Source organism: Trachurus japonicus, chromosome 11 (genome assembly GCF_045865225.1).
Source record: "Trachurus japonicus isolate A0001 chromosome 11, Traja_1.0".
Lineage (NCBI taxonomy): Eukaryota > Metazoa > Chordata > Actinopteri > Carangiformes > Carangidae > Trachurus > Trachurus japonicus.
Window position 1 is genome coordinate 16,497,004 of NC_140917.1, and position 17,243 is coordinate 16,514,246.

At 43.0% G+C, this 17,243-nt stretch overlaps 1 protein-coding gene across 7 annotated transcripts in view; it reads right to left on the reverse strand.

The window, feature by feature from the left end:
* Positions 1 to 17,243, reverse strand: part of LOC146978555 (RNA-binding motif, single-stranded-interacting protein 3) — a 260,610-nt gene that overhangs the window by 71,796 nt on the left and 171,571 nt on the right. The window lies entirely within an intron of this gene.

A 17,243-nucleotide genomic window follows, 5' to 3' on the forward strand; every position in this document is an offset into this window, starting at 1 on the left:
TTGATTTAAATTTTTGATGTGGTGTGACATCTAAAATATATGTTCAGTAGGTCACTACAATACAAAAATGCAATTGAACAGTTTCAAGCTCAGGTTATGTTAAAGTAGTTTTACTTATTGTCGACAAATCCCATGAAAAGACCAAAATATTACAGTAGTTCATCTCTCAGTATTCCTAAAAAATACACTTACATATATTTTCATTTCCAAAAATTCTCACTGATTTTTAGCGGATGTTATTCAAACTGCAGCAAAGGGAGTATTTGTTAGCTGCGCATTTGTGCAGATCTGGTGCCCTTGTGGGTTTTTACATGCAGCAAAAGGCTGATGAAAGTGAGACTGACTCAAATTTAGCTTCAGTGTCCATGTTCATTATAACTAAGGATGATTGACTTGTTTTTCATCATTTTCAGACAATGTTTAGCAGAGGAAGGAGCTTTATCAAGCTCTGGCTGCACAGGAAATACTAATTCACTGTTGGTTTTTAGTATTTTCACGGGATTTGCTGATAAGAAAAATACAGAGTATCACCAGCTGTATCCCTTAATATTTTCCAGCATCTACCACATCAAGTGTCATTTTCACCCTTTTTGCAGATGTGTGATGGAGAGATCACACCTTTACTTTGCAAAACTGACATAACACCACTAAATTATGTCTGCCATCAATGTCATGGCTCATACATTTTGATGCCGGGTTAATGTGAATTTAAATGGGTCGATATGGGCTTCACCCGCTTAATCACGACCCCCTGATTTGATTTTGTATCTCCCTCGGTGAGCTAATATTCCAGAGATTAAAATTTCATGTGGAGCTCATATCAAAAATCCATTATTAACATGGAAGATGGGCACGTTGGCCTTACCTCTGTGCTCCAGCAAAAGGAGACAAAACTAATGCACATGCACAGCTGAAGTAGGGAGGCACACATGCATGCAAAGACACTGTTTTCTACTACTTCCCTGAGGACTCCTATACACAAACGCATGCTCCCTTTGTAGAAATATTGAGGAATTTCCTTATAAGCTGTGGTTATGTCCTCGGTCGTGCTTCATCAGCTCAGGAGTAGACAACATTCACAAATGTCTTTCCGGTTTCGTAATACATTTTCATCACCATAACCTTCGTATTTTTCCATTACGGTGTTTGCAACAACAGCTCATTGTGTTGTTGCCAGGGTAAATGCATTTTACCGTCTTATGCATCATTCATGATATCATTTCTGAGATTGAATTCCTCCTGGCTGGCATCATGTGGAGGTGGAGAGTGCCGGTGATGCTTTTGAGTTTTGGAGAAGATGGGGAGGGAGGGGTGTTAAAAGGAAATAGTGGCCGTTTGATTTGCACTGTTGACCAACATGAGGGCCTCGGTGAGATGACGCAGGAAACCTACTGTATCTGTAAATTATGGATGTCTTTTCACTCGCTACGAGAGCTCTCTTTCCTCTCCCGTCTCTTTTGTCTTTTTGTCAGTTTGGAAACCTTCACAAATATTCGCTTTTCAACAGTATTACAGTAATTATCCTTGTTCCAGTCCACAGAGTTGAGAGCACTCGACGGTTTACTTTGTGCACAGATGAGATAGACCACTAAACTAGAGCACATGACATCCTGTTACTGTTGTGTAGAGGACAATGTGCAAAAGTGAGGCTTTGATATTTGGCGGAGTACAATTTTCTCCAGGCACCTGAAGAAGATCATTCAAATCCATGGAGAGCTCACAGGACTCTAACAATGCTGTAGCATCCTGTGTGTTTCATTTCATGTTAGCCTTGTGGGAATACGTGATTTAAAAGGAACAATATGGTAGGAAGCTTTTGTTTGGGCTCATTGATTTTATCAGGGGGTCAATGTGCACAAGCATTTATGGCTTCATCGTGAACACAGGTTGATTTTCTATGACTGTCCACTTCACAGCATACAATGCCATTCATGTTGGGTTGGGCTTCACCACGTCAACGCAGTGACCAATTAAAGTGAGTAACAAATTCAAGTACTCAAAAATAATCGTACAAACAAAATGTCTGAACATTTAAACAAAGAGCTGTGGTTTTGTTTACGTTTCTTAAATGAGGACTGTGAAATCTACACAACTATTACAACATGGTGGGTATGTTAACATTTAAAGTAAACACCATTAAATAAAAAAAGCATAACAAGAAATATCTATGACTGAATCAGATATCAGCAGGTTGAATTGTGTTTATCAGGACGACTGTGATTTCTTTGCCATTAAAATCTACCAAGCGACTACTGTGGGGGATCTATGTATGTTGTATGGATTTCCATGATCACAGATGTGCTGCACAGTGACCTACACACCCAAAAAAGAAACTCCAAAAAAGGTTTCCCATGTGTTTCCAACATGTCACGGCCTCCCCTCTGCTTCAGACGGGCTGTCCCGTTGAGCTCATGCTACTCAGAGCCTCACCTCATACGATCCTCAGAGCCGCACCTTGACGGGGTTCACTGCATCATAAAATTGCCATGCATGTTAACTCCACAGTACATGGGTCAAATGAGCCATGGCGGTGGATGTTAAGTGACTTCAAAAGGCTGCTTGCATATGCCCCTCCCTATTTCTGTCTCCCCAGCACATGCCTTTGTGAAGAATGTGTTCACCAGACCGGCTGGGGTCAGAGGATCAAAGTTATCAGATAGGGAGGCAAGCAAAAGTCACATGCATGCACTTCAACATGCATAAAAGACCTCACATTCTCACCGAAATACACGAGCACTTGTCCACAATTGAACACAGTCACAGCTCTTTTTCCTTCTAGTCAAAAAAGGTGGACACATGCAGTCTGTTGACAAGTCGGATCCAGTGTTAAGATGACAGGCAGGATGTGTGAGCGTTTCAGCAGCGTGGTGGAGCATCATCAGACACCAGGAGAGTGACAATCTCTTTGTTTCCCTCCACACTCCATCACCTGCTCTCCAAATGGAGGCACAATGCAATTTTCACTTATGAATCTACTGCAAAGCAAATAGCATACGCCGTTTTCCGACTCCACAAACACACCCCTGAATAACTACCCTGGGTCATGGACTCATTTGTTATTCCTTAATGTGCCACTACTCACCGGGGAACACTAAGGCTGCCACGTGAAACCATACTGCGATGTGAGTATCATATGTCTAACTGCAGCAGAAATACCTCGCCTTAGCTCTGTCACATCTGTACAGAGAAATGACAAGGCGGCGGAGGCGAGAGCTGCAGAAATATTGAAATATATATTAAAGAATTATTTCTCAATGGAAAACAGCAACAACAAAAGTAATAAAAAAGCAATAATGGAAGTGTTGTGTGGAGAAAGCCACTCAGAACAAATCAACATTTATGTGACATCAGTCAGGTTCACTGGTGGAACTGATGCAATGATTTTCAATTACAAAACGGTGATGTGGAGTATTAGTTCCTTTTCCATCAAAAACACACAGAGCTGCAATAAATCAGCTTTTGATTTTGAATAAACAGGCAGTCAAACAGAGACAACATGCATAAATACATTCATTTATACTGTATGTAGGCTGAGTAATGATTAATTTTAATATTTTTTTCCTTTAATCCAGCCTTTAAACACGTTCAGACACATTAAAAAACATTTGCTCCCATTCTGCCGAGTCCTGTTACTACACATACACTTTCTTTAATTACATGTTAAATGCTACATGTCTCAGGTCTTAATGAGGTGTTAACATGGCAGCCCTTACCTTCATAATTACATCACATTTACAAGCAAAGAAACATAATTTATAGAATCTTGGTCCGTAACATGTCTACAATAAAAACTCATCAGGTTTCAGGTCAGGTTTTACCATATGGTTTTATAATTATGGCAAGAATGGAGGGAAATCGCATGCACATGTTAATGAAACATGACAAAAGAAAAACACCTGAGAGTGCAGACCACATAATTATATGTGATCCATGTGTACACAGGAGCCCCTTTGTTTTGCCTCTGTTGACAGCTGCCTCTGGGTCCTACTTAATATGCATAAATTCACATTTGGACTTCAACATAAATATTTTCATTATAATTCTGTGGTCTTGACACAATATGGTTGTGACAGATTTAATATTAATATTACATACCTAAATTAGCCAAAAAAAATACCAATCTGCCTCAGTCTGTGTGACCTTGATGTATTAAGCACGAGCTGGAAGAGAAAGACTGCTTAATGTCAGAGTAGTTGTCAGTGTGGTGTCTGTGGTTTACAGCTTTCATTTCTTTTAAACAATATGAGACTGCACTGGTGCTGGTTGCCCTGTAATTACAAATCTGTCTTTCCCTGATTGCATGTCAAATAAAAAAATACACATGCTCACTACAAAGTCATTATCGACAATTTCTTGAGGGACGTGTTGCCCCAGGTTTAAGAATCAGTGAAAGAAAATGCCTCCATAAAAGTAGCAAGAGCCTATGATGAAAGGTTTACTTCTGTTCACTATTATTGTTATTACTCCCAGACGCACACACAAACAAACACACACCCGCATAACGCACACAACATAAGATGTATATATTAGGCTATGTTTGGGCACAATTTACAATATTAAAGCAGAAGTAAGCGATCCGGTCATTTTGGCTAATGCTGCGTTCCAGGCAGGCTTTTGAAACCGTAAATTACAGCTTCAAGTCACGACTTACGACTTTGTAGCATTCCAGGCAACCCACTCGTGTTTTTCCGACCTGTTTTACCTGTGAAAGTCACTATAACGGCCACTCGTAACTTCCGACCCGTGAACTCGTTACCAGATCGAACTGGTACGACTTCACAGGTCGGAAAAACACGAGTTGCCTTGAACGCACCATAACGTCCTCGTCCCTACGTCACCACATTCAGGCGCATCCCTTGGCTGCACACACAGCCCTGCATGCCGTTCTCTCTCCTCATTGGATCAAACCAAGGGGGAAGTTGTCGGTCTGAGAAGTGAAGCTCACTTCCGCGTTCAAAAAACTGCAATCCCCTCGGCTGTCGCTGGGGGCTGGCTCCAGAAGGGAGCAACTCCAGTTGAGCCCCATGTTAAAATAGCCGATTTTACAGCTTAAAAAAACATATTTACAGCCTGGTACATTTTATTTTTTTGGTCTCAACCGATTTTCTACCCCCGCACACACTCTGAGGGGGTGAATTTTTTTTAAACTCTACAGTTTTACTGTTATTAGGTTTAAAGTTCTGGCCAATTAGGGCGCAGAACCGTTGAGTGACAGGTCCGGAGACCACTGCTTCGAGGCCAGTGGGCGGGCCCTCGGCCGGCCAACGGCCGCACCGCTCCAAATATGGCAAGTAGAATCCAACATGGCGCTGTTCAAACCCCCGTAGTAGCGGCACAAAACAGACTCCTCCAAACCAATGGGTGACATCACGGACGCTACGTCCATTCTTTTTACAGTCTATGGATCAAACTTGTAGGATACGAGAAAAGTTTTCTCCTCGGCTCAGAGCAGAGCAGAGGGACTGACAGACCCGTGTTTCGGTCCAAACACTCTATGTAAGTGATTGCTGTTGGAAGATATAACTATTTAAGACTTATATTAACACAAAAATATCGCTTACTTCTGCTTTAATGATATTATCTATAAAAATGTGAACCAAACAATGATATAATTTACATCATCTTTGTTTATTGTGTGGTTTGTCTCTTTTGTTGCAAGATAATTAGAAATACAAGTAGGGAGGTGGAGAGAGTGTGTAACCATAACTGTACTAAAGCACACAAAAGGAACAATTACACTTACTGTAACAGATGTGAGTGAAGAGGCAACCAGATGAACTGATGGAAATAAAATCCACAAGGCCAAACATCTGCCATGGCATTGTCGTCCTTATTTACATGATTTTGATATACATATACTGTATATGTTTTAAAATATCACTAATATCGTCAGTATTTGTACAGTATATCTGCTATATATCATATCAGTACATAAACTTCTGTTGACCCATCAGAAACAGTGTACAGTAGTTCAGGTTTCTGAACCCAAACCCAATCCCCTTGATGTGTATTTCAGTGAGAGCATCATTAGCAGTAGATGACCTATATAGAGGGGATGGCTGCTTGTTACAGTCTAATTATCACCCTAAATGGCCTGGAAGAGGGGTGGTGCAGCGGGAGATAATGTGTTTGTTATGGACACTAATGATACAGTGGAAGCAAACTAACGACCCACCCTGGGTGTCCCGCCGAGTTCATCGGCTTCATCACTCCCATCCTATGAAAACTTGAAAAACTTAACAGCTTCCTCTTTCTGGACGGGAAGAGTGGAGCAGAAAAAAAGGAGGCGTGAAACTATGGAGGAAGAGGATATGAGAGAAGAATACAGAAAAAGAGGGAGGGGACAAAACAGCTTGGAAGGTAGTAAAAAATGTAGTAATAACAATAACAACCACCCTGGTGCTTTTATTGATGCTTAAGTGGAGCATCAATGGTGTGTGAATGAAACAGGCCTGTTAACACCAAAGTGCTGCGGTGACAAAACGCTGTTATGACTTTGACAAATCCAAAACAAATGTGGAATTCATGAACTAAATGAATGACTGCAGTTAAAAATCGGTGGTATACTGTATAAATGTACCATCTTAAAGCCTGTAAGACTACAACTGTACAATCTGGTAAACAAACAAAGTGTTTGCCAGGCTTTGCTAGAAGTAGTGTCAGGCGAGTGCAGCCAAGACAAATAGTCCCATATTAAAGAAATATCCCTACACCTCTAGATGTATCAATTTATTTTATTACATGTACAGATGTGACAGAAAAAGTAAACATGTTGGCTACGGAAATTATCAGCCGCCACAACTTCACCTCTTGTCACCAAATGTAAATGGAATAAATGTATTGTTTTTTTTGCACCTGAGCATCTACTAGTTTTTTGTTTGCTCACACAAGATATACTTGCACAAGACACAATTAAACCCATAAACTGTGGAGGCAGTGTGTTAGTCAAGTATGCAAATCAGCAGTGAAGTCTCAGTTTTAAGTCTTAAAGACCAACTAAACTATGTTTCCTCCATTTTTCTGCCATTATCTCAACATTACTAATATGGTGACCAATATGGTTTACACAGCAGAAGCTGCAAAGAAGATTCTGGTGTGGGCGAAGGACTTTTGTTGATACGCTGCTGAGTGGATATGCCTTTTTACATCATCCAGGAACACAGGCTAATATGCGAAGAATATCACTGGAGTGATATTGAGGCATATGCTTTGGTAAACACGAAGTATATCACAAGTCTGAGAGTCACATCAGGCTTGTGATAAATGCAGAGAAATGCAGGAATGAAAACAACAACACTAAACCTGACTGTATGGAGCTGATCCCAGGCAACATAATAATGTTTACACCACGATGAAGCTACAGGAAAGAGTTATTTGTCTGAGAGCAGAAAAACATTTTTTAGAGGAAGGGAGGAGCAAAAAAAAAAAAAAATAGAGAAGGGGCTGCTGGGTAATCAAGGGGTGGAGTCCCTTGTTTGTAAGCCAACAGCATAGAAGCGTCTAGACAGATGTCATGGGTCTTGGCAGCAGAGACAGGGACATCAGTGTCCACATGACGGCATGACAGAGCGAGTGAACTCTAGACTCCGGAGGAACTGAAAGAGGGAAACGGAAGGAAGGACGAGTGCGCCGCAAGATGGAAGAGGGTCACCTTACTCAGAGGTCAGCGTGGGTTAAGAGCGAGAGGAGAGGAGGAAAATCACACTCGAGGTGACTTTGAATAAACATCAGTCATCTCACGTCAACACCTGCTTCATGTCTCTGGATAATTAAGTGTCACACATGTCCCTCGCAGGTTTTAGCATTTCCATAATCATCATTCATCATTCCCTCCTTGACGTTATCATGGTCAATGCCACTGTCGTTACAGTAGCTAAGATCGTTTTGCTAGTAATAAGTACAAATAGGTTTTTGCGTGAGGCCCTAACAAAGTCATTTAATAGATACTAAAAACACAACAACAACAACAACACTTCAGGAAGTAATGCTAAGGCCCATTGCACAAGACTGCACAATAAACACACCGACATAAAGCGAGAAACACTAGCCTAGTTTATAAATCCTTCAACAAAGCGTCTTGGCTCATCAGTGCGCTATCTGGACGGCATCTAATGAGCACTTAATTTGAGAGCGTCTGCATCATTAACAGGCCTCGCCGTTTGATGCCACAGCTGTCAAATACGACTTTCATCCTATTCATTCTAACATGACGACAGGAAACGTGCAGCGTTTTGTGCTCTCGTATATGCATATGTTAAATAATTACTTTTGCGTTATGTTTGCGTGCAACAAAGGCTGTGAGGCTGCAAGTGAACATAGAAATAATGAATAAATGTCTCAGCTGATTGCAGGTTGTGTAGCGCTGTGGCAGTGGGTGGAAAGGAGGCGATCGAAGTGACGAACAGATGTGTTGAGACAATCAGAGAAGACTTAGAACACAACGCAATGTGTTTACTATCCCAAACAGGTCTTTAACAACCGGCTGCTCCGGAGCCTTGGCATCTCCTCCTGGGCAGTCGTCTACGGAAACAATCACGATGACCCACAGCACTGGCAGCTCGCTAGCTAGCATGAATGCTGTCAGTCTGTGTAATGACATCAGAGGTTTCTACGGGGGCCTGCAGGTGTCAAACATGACTTCAGAGAGAGAGAGAGAGAGTGGGGATTTGTTATACGATGTCCTTTTACAAGGCAAACCAAGGGGATTAGTGTTCATCACGTCATCGTGTGATTAACAACACCCATGTCCTTCCATTAGCCTGACCTTGTTAAGTGTGTGTGGTGTGATTACACGGTCTGTCACTATCATGTGTTTCCACCATTACCAACTCCAGCGAGTGTTTGCTGAAGTCTTCGCAGCTGTTGCTGTGATGTTGTAAGCACTTTTTGTTGTTGGTTACTGTTGTTGTTGTTGTTGCCATTGGTGTGACCTTAAGGCTGCCCGGCTACACTCACATTCCTGCTCTATAAAGTGTGAAGGCTCGCCATGTTCTACTCTCCTTTTCTCTCTTTTACTTCTATGCCTCTCTCTCTCTCTCTCTCTCTCTCTCTCTCTCTTGCTCACATCCCTGGCCGCTATAATTAGAGTAATTGGAATCAGATGATGCTGGCTTAATTGGAAAGGAATGCAGACGGGGCTACGGGGCTTTTCTGCACGGGAAAATCAGCTGGAAAAGAGAACACGAGACAGTAGGGAGGCACGGCGGAGGACGAGGGCCGCAGTCACGCATTCGGCTGCTCTGGCTTTAATAAATTTGGCAGGATTCTGTCGTAAACACACAAACAAATTACGAACGCTGATGGAGTCTGAATGCCGTCGTGTGCTGGCATAGCTAGAAGTATGATGTCAGGAAAGGCAACGCACGTGAACCGAGTTTGGCAAAGCATTCAAATTACAGGAGCATGATTTACACACAGTAATGAGTCAAAGTTGAAATTCTTTCTCCTCGTCTGACTGCAGCTTGGGATGCGCACAAACATTTCACAGTGAGAGTTCGGGGGCTATACGGGGTGATAACGATACATATTGCATGATGAAAGTTGGATATACACTCGCCAACAAAGAGCCACAATATTAAAGGTTAGAATCCATCTGTAAGAGGGCAAGTTTCATTTAAACTGTGCCAGAAGCAAATTCTCTTTCTCAGTTGAAAGACACTGCAAGACAGAGGCTGAAAGAGAGTGAGAGCGCGAAGGAGAGCCGGAGAGGAGGAGGAGAAGGGGAGACTACGCTGGTTTCATTCTGCTGAAAGTCACAGTTGAAAGTCAGCCTGATTGTTTGCTGTTTGTGCGCTGTGGCCAGTGATGCGTGGGAAGAGTGTTAGATTCCCTGCAGGCACTCACAGCCTAATGAAGGAAAGAGACACACACCCGCTTCAAGAGCTGGGACTTCCTCATTTACACGGAGCTCTTGGGAATCAAACGCTGCAGTTGGCCTCCTTTTCAAAAGGGGGCAGTGTCGTCTATAATGTGCAGGGGTTTTTTGTGTTCTTTGTTTGTCTAGTTAAAGTGCTGGAACAGCATGGAGTAAACAGAGGTGGATTTAATTATGCTGACAATCCCACCATCTCTGCACAGCTCATCTTCTACCTCCAGAGTTTGTGACACATATCTTGGCTAATAGAGAGGCTCGTTTGTCAGGTTCAAGCTCTCTCTCCGTCTCCGGCTACATCTCATTACCTTTCACATTGGGGGTGGTAACCAGAGAAAACTGTACGCATGCCTCCGTCTCTCTGTCTGTCATCCCTCCTTCTATCTATCTGTCCATGCGGGGCTTGAGATGTGTGTATGCAGCTCTTTTGTTTTTGCCTGCCGCTTGCTGCTGGACTGCTCAGAGCCTTTGTCTTCCTGCGTTGCTCCCCAGATCTCAGTTCGTTACTGAGCGTAATTAGCGTGGCGCGAGCGGACTCCCCAGCCGACACACAAAACTCATTAAATTCCACTAGCCTGCTTTTTGCTGGCACGCTCTCTCCTCGTCCCATATTAATCTTGCTTCCAACCCAAACTTTAATTCTCTGAGAAAATGTTTATGGGAGGAATAACTGCTTCCGCCCTCACATGCAATAACTGTGCTTGTTTACTGTGTTTTTTTTATTTTTTATCTCTCTTAAATCCAATGCTGTTTTATAATGTTGTGATCCAAGGTCAGGTGTAATGAGTGTCTGGCTAATCAGATGCAAGGTGCCACAGTGCCTCCCTGATGAGTGCAGCAGGTCGAAGATGACACCGGTGCACTTCCTCTCTCTGCCCCCCCTCCCCTCTCCTCTCTGTCTTTGTCTCTATCTCTCTGTGTGCCTGCCTGCCTGCGTCTCCAGACAATGACCAGACTCATTTCCAGACTCCCTCCTGCAGTCTCCCTCACTACTAACAGGGCCACACAAACAAGGTCATTCAGACTGCTGTAAGAGGAAGATGTATCATTTACTGGGAGATGGATGACATGATGTCGCCGCAAAAAGCTTTTATTTTGACCAGAAGTATTACTGCAACCCTTCAGCTCGCATTCACCCCTCCCCTCTAATTGAACAAGGAGGCAAAAGACAACTGCCACTTGAGCTGCAAAGGAAATTGCCACTCCAGTAAGGTGGAAAGCACACAAACCATTGTTGAAAAAAAAGGGACGTATTCGTTCAACAACCTGGCCTAAGAGTGCTGAAGACAAAGTGAGCAAATTGGAGATGGGCATCCTTGATGACCTATCTGGCCATTGGTGCAAAGGCCAGTAAACCTCCAGTCATTACTTAGCTATTTGGCACAGCAACACATCCGACTTCTTTTAAAGACAGCGGTAAAGATCGGTTCAAGTGCAGGGTGAATTACTGGCTTTCCAATAGAGTAAAATATTTCACTGTTGGTCTCTGCTAATCCCCCTGACAGTGGATGGCTGCGAAAGAGATCTAATGGCTGATAACAATGTAGCACAATGCAGTTTAGTATGCTACATTTTATTTTTTTAATACTTAATTTATGGCTTCTTTTTTAACAATGATAACACCATAGCTCCAGGAAATAAAAAATGCAATACTGCAAAAAATATTGCATAAAATAATTTAAAAACTTTTGGATGTATTGCCATTGAATTGATTTGCATGTGGATCATCATTCAAACATTTTTTTTCTGAAGTAGCTAATGTCCCAAAAACCAAAGAACTAAAAACAGAAGTTCATGCAGAGTCCTGAATACATTTTTCCATCTAGTAAAGTCCCTTCATCAGTACGTAACTGCAGCTTGATAAACATGTCACACATAAAAGGTGTGACGAGGCCTTTTAGAACTCAAATTGTGTTTGCGATCAGAGTGAAAACAGCTCATCCAGCGTAGCAGAGCTCTGTCTGGTACGCTGCAGTGTTGTGTGTGGTGTAACTTTCAGGTCTACATCAGCGCTGTTGAGGTAGAAAGAGCAGTGATGTAGCCGAGCAGACTGACAGCTCCTGCAGGGCTCTCGGGCCAGATGAGTGCAGCCAGAGCTCCCGTGGGTCCAACACCTGCCAGATGCAGCCGGTGATGTGAGCGGGTGACGGTGGGATATCAGAGCCCTCGTACCCTCCTCAGCCATCTCAGAAAGAGAAACCTCACCAGGGCTGGCGGAGAGACAGCTACCACTGGGACTTCCACGCTGCTGCCTAGCATTTAATTTAACCTACTTGATGGGTGACCGGCTGCATTAACTTGACATTTGCTTCTGCACATCCTGTCAGCTGGCAGAGGGTACCAGCAAATTAGCAGCACCGTCATAGTGTCACAGAGTTTTGCAGAGTTTTTATAGTCTATATGTGAATTTTTTTTTTTATCATATTATCTTTTCATCACTGAGATGATGAGTTTTTAATTAGCCATACTATTATCTGCATCATGGTGACCTTGGAAGGGCAGGGGCTGATAACAGAGTGAGAAAATGGAGCAGAATTAAGTACAAGTACAGAGGAGCAGAAAGTAAACACTGCTTAACAATGTACTTAGAGTGCAGCCTATTATTATCTAAGTCTACATCAACTGAGACATCAAAGCAAATATCTAAGAAAAAAAAAAGTCCAGACTCCAGGAGATGAACCGCCACAGCTCTGATGGCTCTTACCCTACCCTGAAACCTTAACCCAAGTCCATTCAGTCCCATTAGCAAACTGCAGGTTTTGCTAATGTCTAAAGCCAACCAGGCAGGTAGGAGTCCCCAGTTATGGTAATGGTTTCACCCTACTCTTTGAAGCCACACTGGCTGTAATGGCGTCTGAAGAGAGCGATTGCTGGGTACAACCCTCCAGGGACTCATTAGTGAGGAGTGGAGCTATTTGAAGAAGGCCGAGTATGGGAGAATGCAGGGGGAAACAGTGTGCGTGTTTTTCTTTTCTTTTTTTTTGGACATGTTTTCTTTTTTTTGACCAAAAATACACAGGAGTGTGGAGCTGTACGGGGGCAGACTGGGACAAACTGGTGGACTCTGCTTGTTGGGGGCAGCTGAAGTCTGCGGGGATGCCAGAGAGCTGAAGTAGCACCATAAGCCACGGGAGGGAAGCCTGCATAGAGAGAATGTGATGCGTTGGCAGGGTGCAAAGGAGACGTAGAGAGAGAGGGTGAGGGAGCTCCGAAAAAAAAGAAATAAAAATAGAGAGAGTGAAACTGGGAGTGGGAGTCGGGGATAGCCGTTGAATTGCATCTTTTAGCTCCAACAGAAGCTCACAGCAGGGTTCGGAGCAGGGTGCCATCACAGATGTGCTGGGACTTCACATGCTGACAAGTGCATTAGAGTTTGGCTCCTCCTGTTATGTCAATCTGATCAGTGATGACACAGTAACCATGACAGGGGGCTGCTGCCTGCCTGGGAAGGATGAGACGGATGAAGGCTCCTCGACACGTCTTGAATTTCCTACTGGACCTCAGTTAATTCACAAAGACACCATGAGAGCTCTGAAAAAATGGACAGGGGTCAGTTTTGTCCATGCACGTGATGCTGTGAAAATCCATGAACTAGTGTTAGCAACATGGAGGAAGTCAGCTCTTGCATTACTATTTTTTAAGATGCTAAATTTCTTAGCCAGGGTGAATACTTTCCTAACAGTTTGAACATACTTGAGCTAGGCAGTCTAAACTAGAATATGGTGTAGAACATGCATCACATATCTCACCATAACATTTTTGATATTGTTTTTACCTCAAGTCTATGTCACAATATTTCATCAACTTCAATTGACCCAAATCCATACAAATGACTAAAAAGACATTCATGATTTCATTTTTCATCCCCATTTTGTCACATGCGGGAAAAAAAAAAAGAAGTCAGCAGAGCAGAAAGTGCCAGAGCATGAGGTGTTCGTTAACTGGAAGATCTCTTCTTTTAAAAAGACCCCCAGCATTTACATTCCCCTAAACCCTTGCCTTTCATGCCAAGCCTGCTTTCAATATCAAAGCTCCTTTAGAGAGCCTCTGGTGGAATGATAACAGAGAGAAGGGGACTTTAGTGAAAATGTAAGATCTTGAAAAGAGGGAGAGATGAGGAGAAGAGAGGAAGAGAGACCGAGGGGGAGGGTGGGAGCCGGGAAGACAGCATATCAATCGCCCCTTTAACTGACACAAGTATTCTGAAGAGAGCTGTTTTCTTTTAAATCTTTTTTTAAACATGCAGGGAAATGTGAACACGATGCTGTGTGTGAGATAAAATATCATTAGGCAGCCATGAAAGAGACTCTAGAGTTTTTGGTGACAATAGGCTCCTTCTGTCAGATATGGTGAGGATTACACACAGTGGCAGGGTGAAATGACTTGTTAACCGGGAAGGAAGCATCTCTTTTTTTTATGTCCCTTGGATGACATGTGTATATGGTTGTACAGGTTGTATGTGGGTGTGCATGTGTGTGTTTGTGTTGCATGTGCAGTGTGCAAGTGTGTGTGTGTGTGTGTGTGTGTGAGAGCATGAGTGTTTGTATACATTCAGTGTCTTGCAGGAATGTGTGCCAGCTGAGCGCACCTGGAAGCTGTTTGAGATAAACTGAGGCTGTTAGGGATTACTTCAGACAGCACAACATGCATGCCAATCTATGTACACATGCATACATGTGTGCGTGTGTGTGTGTGTGTGTGCATGCTCGGTCTGCACAACTTCATTTATATGTGCATATGTCGAGGTATTAAAGTAGAAACAGAAATAATATAAAAGAACATTCACCAGAAAACAAAGTAATTGCAGGTTGTAAATATGGTAAAACATTCCAGTAAAGGACTTATTATCTTTTGATGGGGAAAGAGTAGTTTTGGGTTGGGCCAAAAACAAAAAGCAGAAGAAGAAAAAAAAAAGTGGAGAGAATCCATGTTTACCGCCTACGTTGATGAAAGAGTTTGGCTTTGTATCATATTACAAATGTGACTTCATCCGTCACTGTTGCAGCAGTGTTTGTCTCTTGATCCTCTGAGTCAAATGCAGAACAGGCACTTGTTGCTAAAAGCAAAAGCTGCTCTGTAACCATGTGCCTGTGTTTTGTTTTTAATTATGTTTCATTCTAATCCACTTTGTTCCACTTGGTTCTGTCTAGTCTAATCTCGCTCAGCATTGGTCCAGCCTCCTGCCTATCGGCTGACGCCCCGTTAGCCTCTTTACGCTTTGTACAACATATGACGTCCTCCTGAGTCCTGTCCTGATACCTTTGGATCGATGGATAAAGGTAAAAAAAACTTGAATACAAAGGAGGGAAGTGCAGCAGAGGAAGGATAGCTCTTCCAGTGCAGAAATAGCTGCTGTACAATTATAGCTTGTACAAACAGATTTACAACATTAAGCCTGCAATAAATGAGCTTTTGGAAACTCGCCAGAGGTGGAAACAAGTTGTAAAAACAACTGTAACAGACAGTGCTGTCACATTTGCGTTAATATGGTGAGATATTTAGCAAACGGCCGCCTATTTATACATCCAACAGATGCAAAGCAAAAGTAACGTTCATTAAGAGTCCTGTTTTGGTCTAGCAGTCCCTCTTCTGTATGTGGCTATTGAGCAGAAAATGCTGCATAATGTGCAGCAGCAACATACTAAGTCCATATCTATGAGGGGTTTGTCACCACAAGCTTCTCCTTTTTCAATACAAATGTATATTTAAAAAGAGTTTTAAAAAAAACTGAGAACATTCCCCTCTTTCTTATGGAAGTCTTAACACTATGTTGTGTGTGCGTGTGTTTGCTGCTGTGTGACCTCTCTGTTACATTCTAGGCGTCAGGGGGCACAAGGAAGCCTGTGCCCTCCCTCCCTGTCTTCCTCCATCCTTCTCATCATCACTCACTCCCACGCTGTAAACATCACCCTCCAGGTTGTGACACTGATGAGGAGAGCCCCCCACCAATGTGAGGAAGCACACCGCAACAGGCGACTGTATGTGTGATGGTGTGAGTGTGTATGTGTGTGTGAGGAAGAGAGAGAGTAGGTGTGGAGTGATATTTATTCAGGGGTAAATTCTACATAAGTAGGCCTACATGTCTGCACATATTAATGTAAAGAGAGGAGATTACTCTCACCGTGTATCCAATTCTTATACCACTTAGCATGAGTTTAAAAGAGATGCTCAAGCAAACCCTCACAAACAGTAACAGTTTGTTAAATAAGGAAAAAAATAATGAACATAAAATAAAAACCCTGTGTCAGCAGTTTGACTCACTTTTTTAAACAACAACAAAAAAAATCAGTCCGAGTAAGAGTCCAGCAATACTTCTTTCTTCCAACCATCCACTTTCCGCCTGGAGAGTTCTAGATAGGACCTCCACACAGATAATGACTTCTCCTGCCGCTCTGCTTCTTTCTGCTCTCTGTTCTAATAGTTACTGTGCCAGCAGAGGTGGTTTGACCCCAGCATGGTCCCTGGCTTCCTGGATACTTCCTGGAAGGCCCTGGATAACCAGGCAGGTCTGGAGGACTCTAAAGTGAGCGGGGGCGCAGCCCACCATGAAAGGCTTGTCTTACACTTGGGCCTTTGAGATGCTATCTGAGGCTATTTCGAGGCAAATCCGTGAAACTTTCCACAGCACTTCAAAAGGATTTTTCATCTCTTTCTCTTACTTAAGTACCTTCTTGTAATTTTCCTTTTCTTCTGAGCCTCTGTTTTGTTTTCTCATGCTCACCTTTCACTGCTATTTGAACCATGTGGATGCGTAAACTAATGCTCAGGGACTAAACATCTGATTTTAAGCTCAGACTATTTTGGCTTCTGTTTTTCTCCACCCTGCATTGACTGTTCCCAGTGCACGTGCATGACACACACACAAGCAGCAAGAGTAGAAACCCACTAGAAATCTGTCCTTTTTCAGTATAAAAACAAACAAACAGAGTATCAGAATCACACACGGCACATCCTGAAGCCATGCAATGGCAATTTTCTTCTTTTGTGGTTCTGACAGGCCGTACACCCAGGAGAGAGGGGGAAAAAATTGAGGTTTCCCTTTGGGAGGGAGTTAACGACATGCTGAAGGCTTTTCATATGGAGGGAAGGCTTGGCATGTGCCACTGTAAACAAGCTGAAATGCTGGGAAGTTCAGTGAGTGAGCGGTGCCCCAAGTAAGGCTGCTCCAACATGACACACAGCTTTTGATGTGCCGGCCAAGTTTGTATTCTCAACTGCTACGACACTTAGCCAGTCAGTCGTACACAAACCCACTCACCCACACGGGGAAACACACGGGGCTCAGACAAAAACAGTGCGTCGCATGAACAGATGCAGTCACATTTGTGCGACTGGTGTGGTGTTCACTCACATAACACATAGCATAGACGTA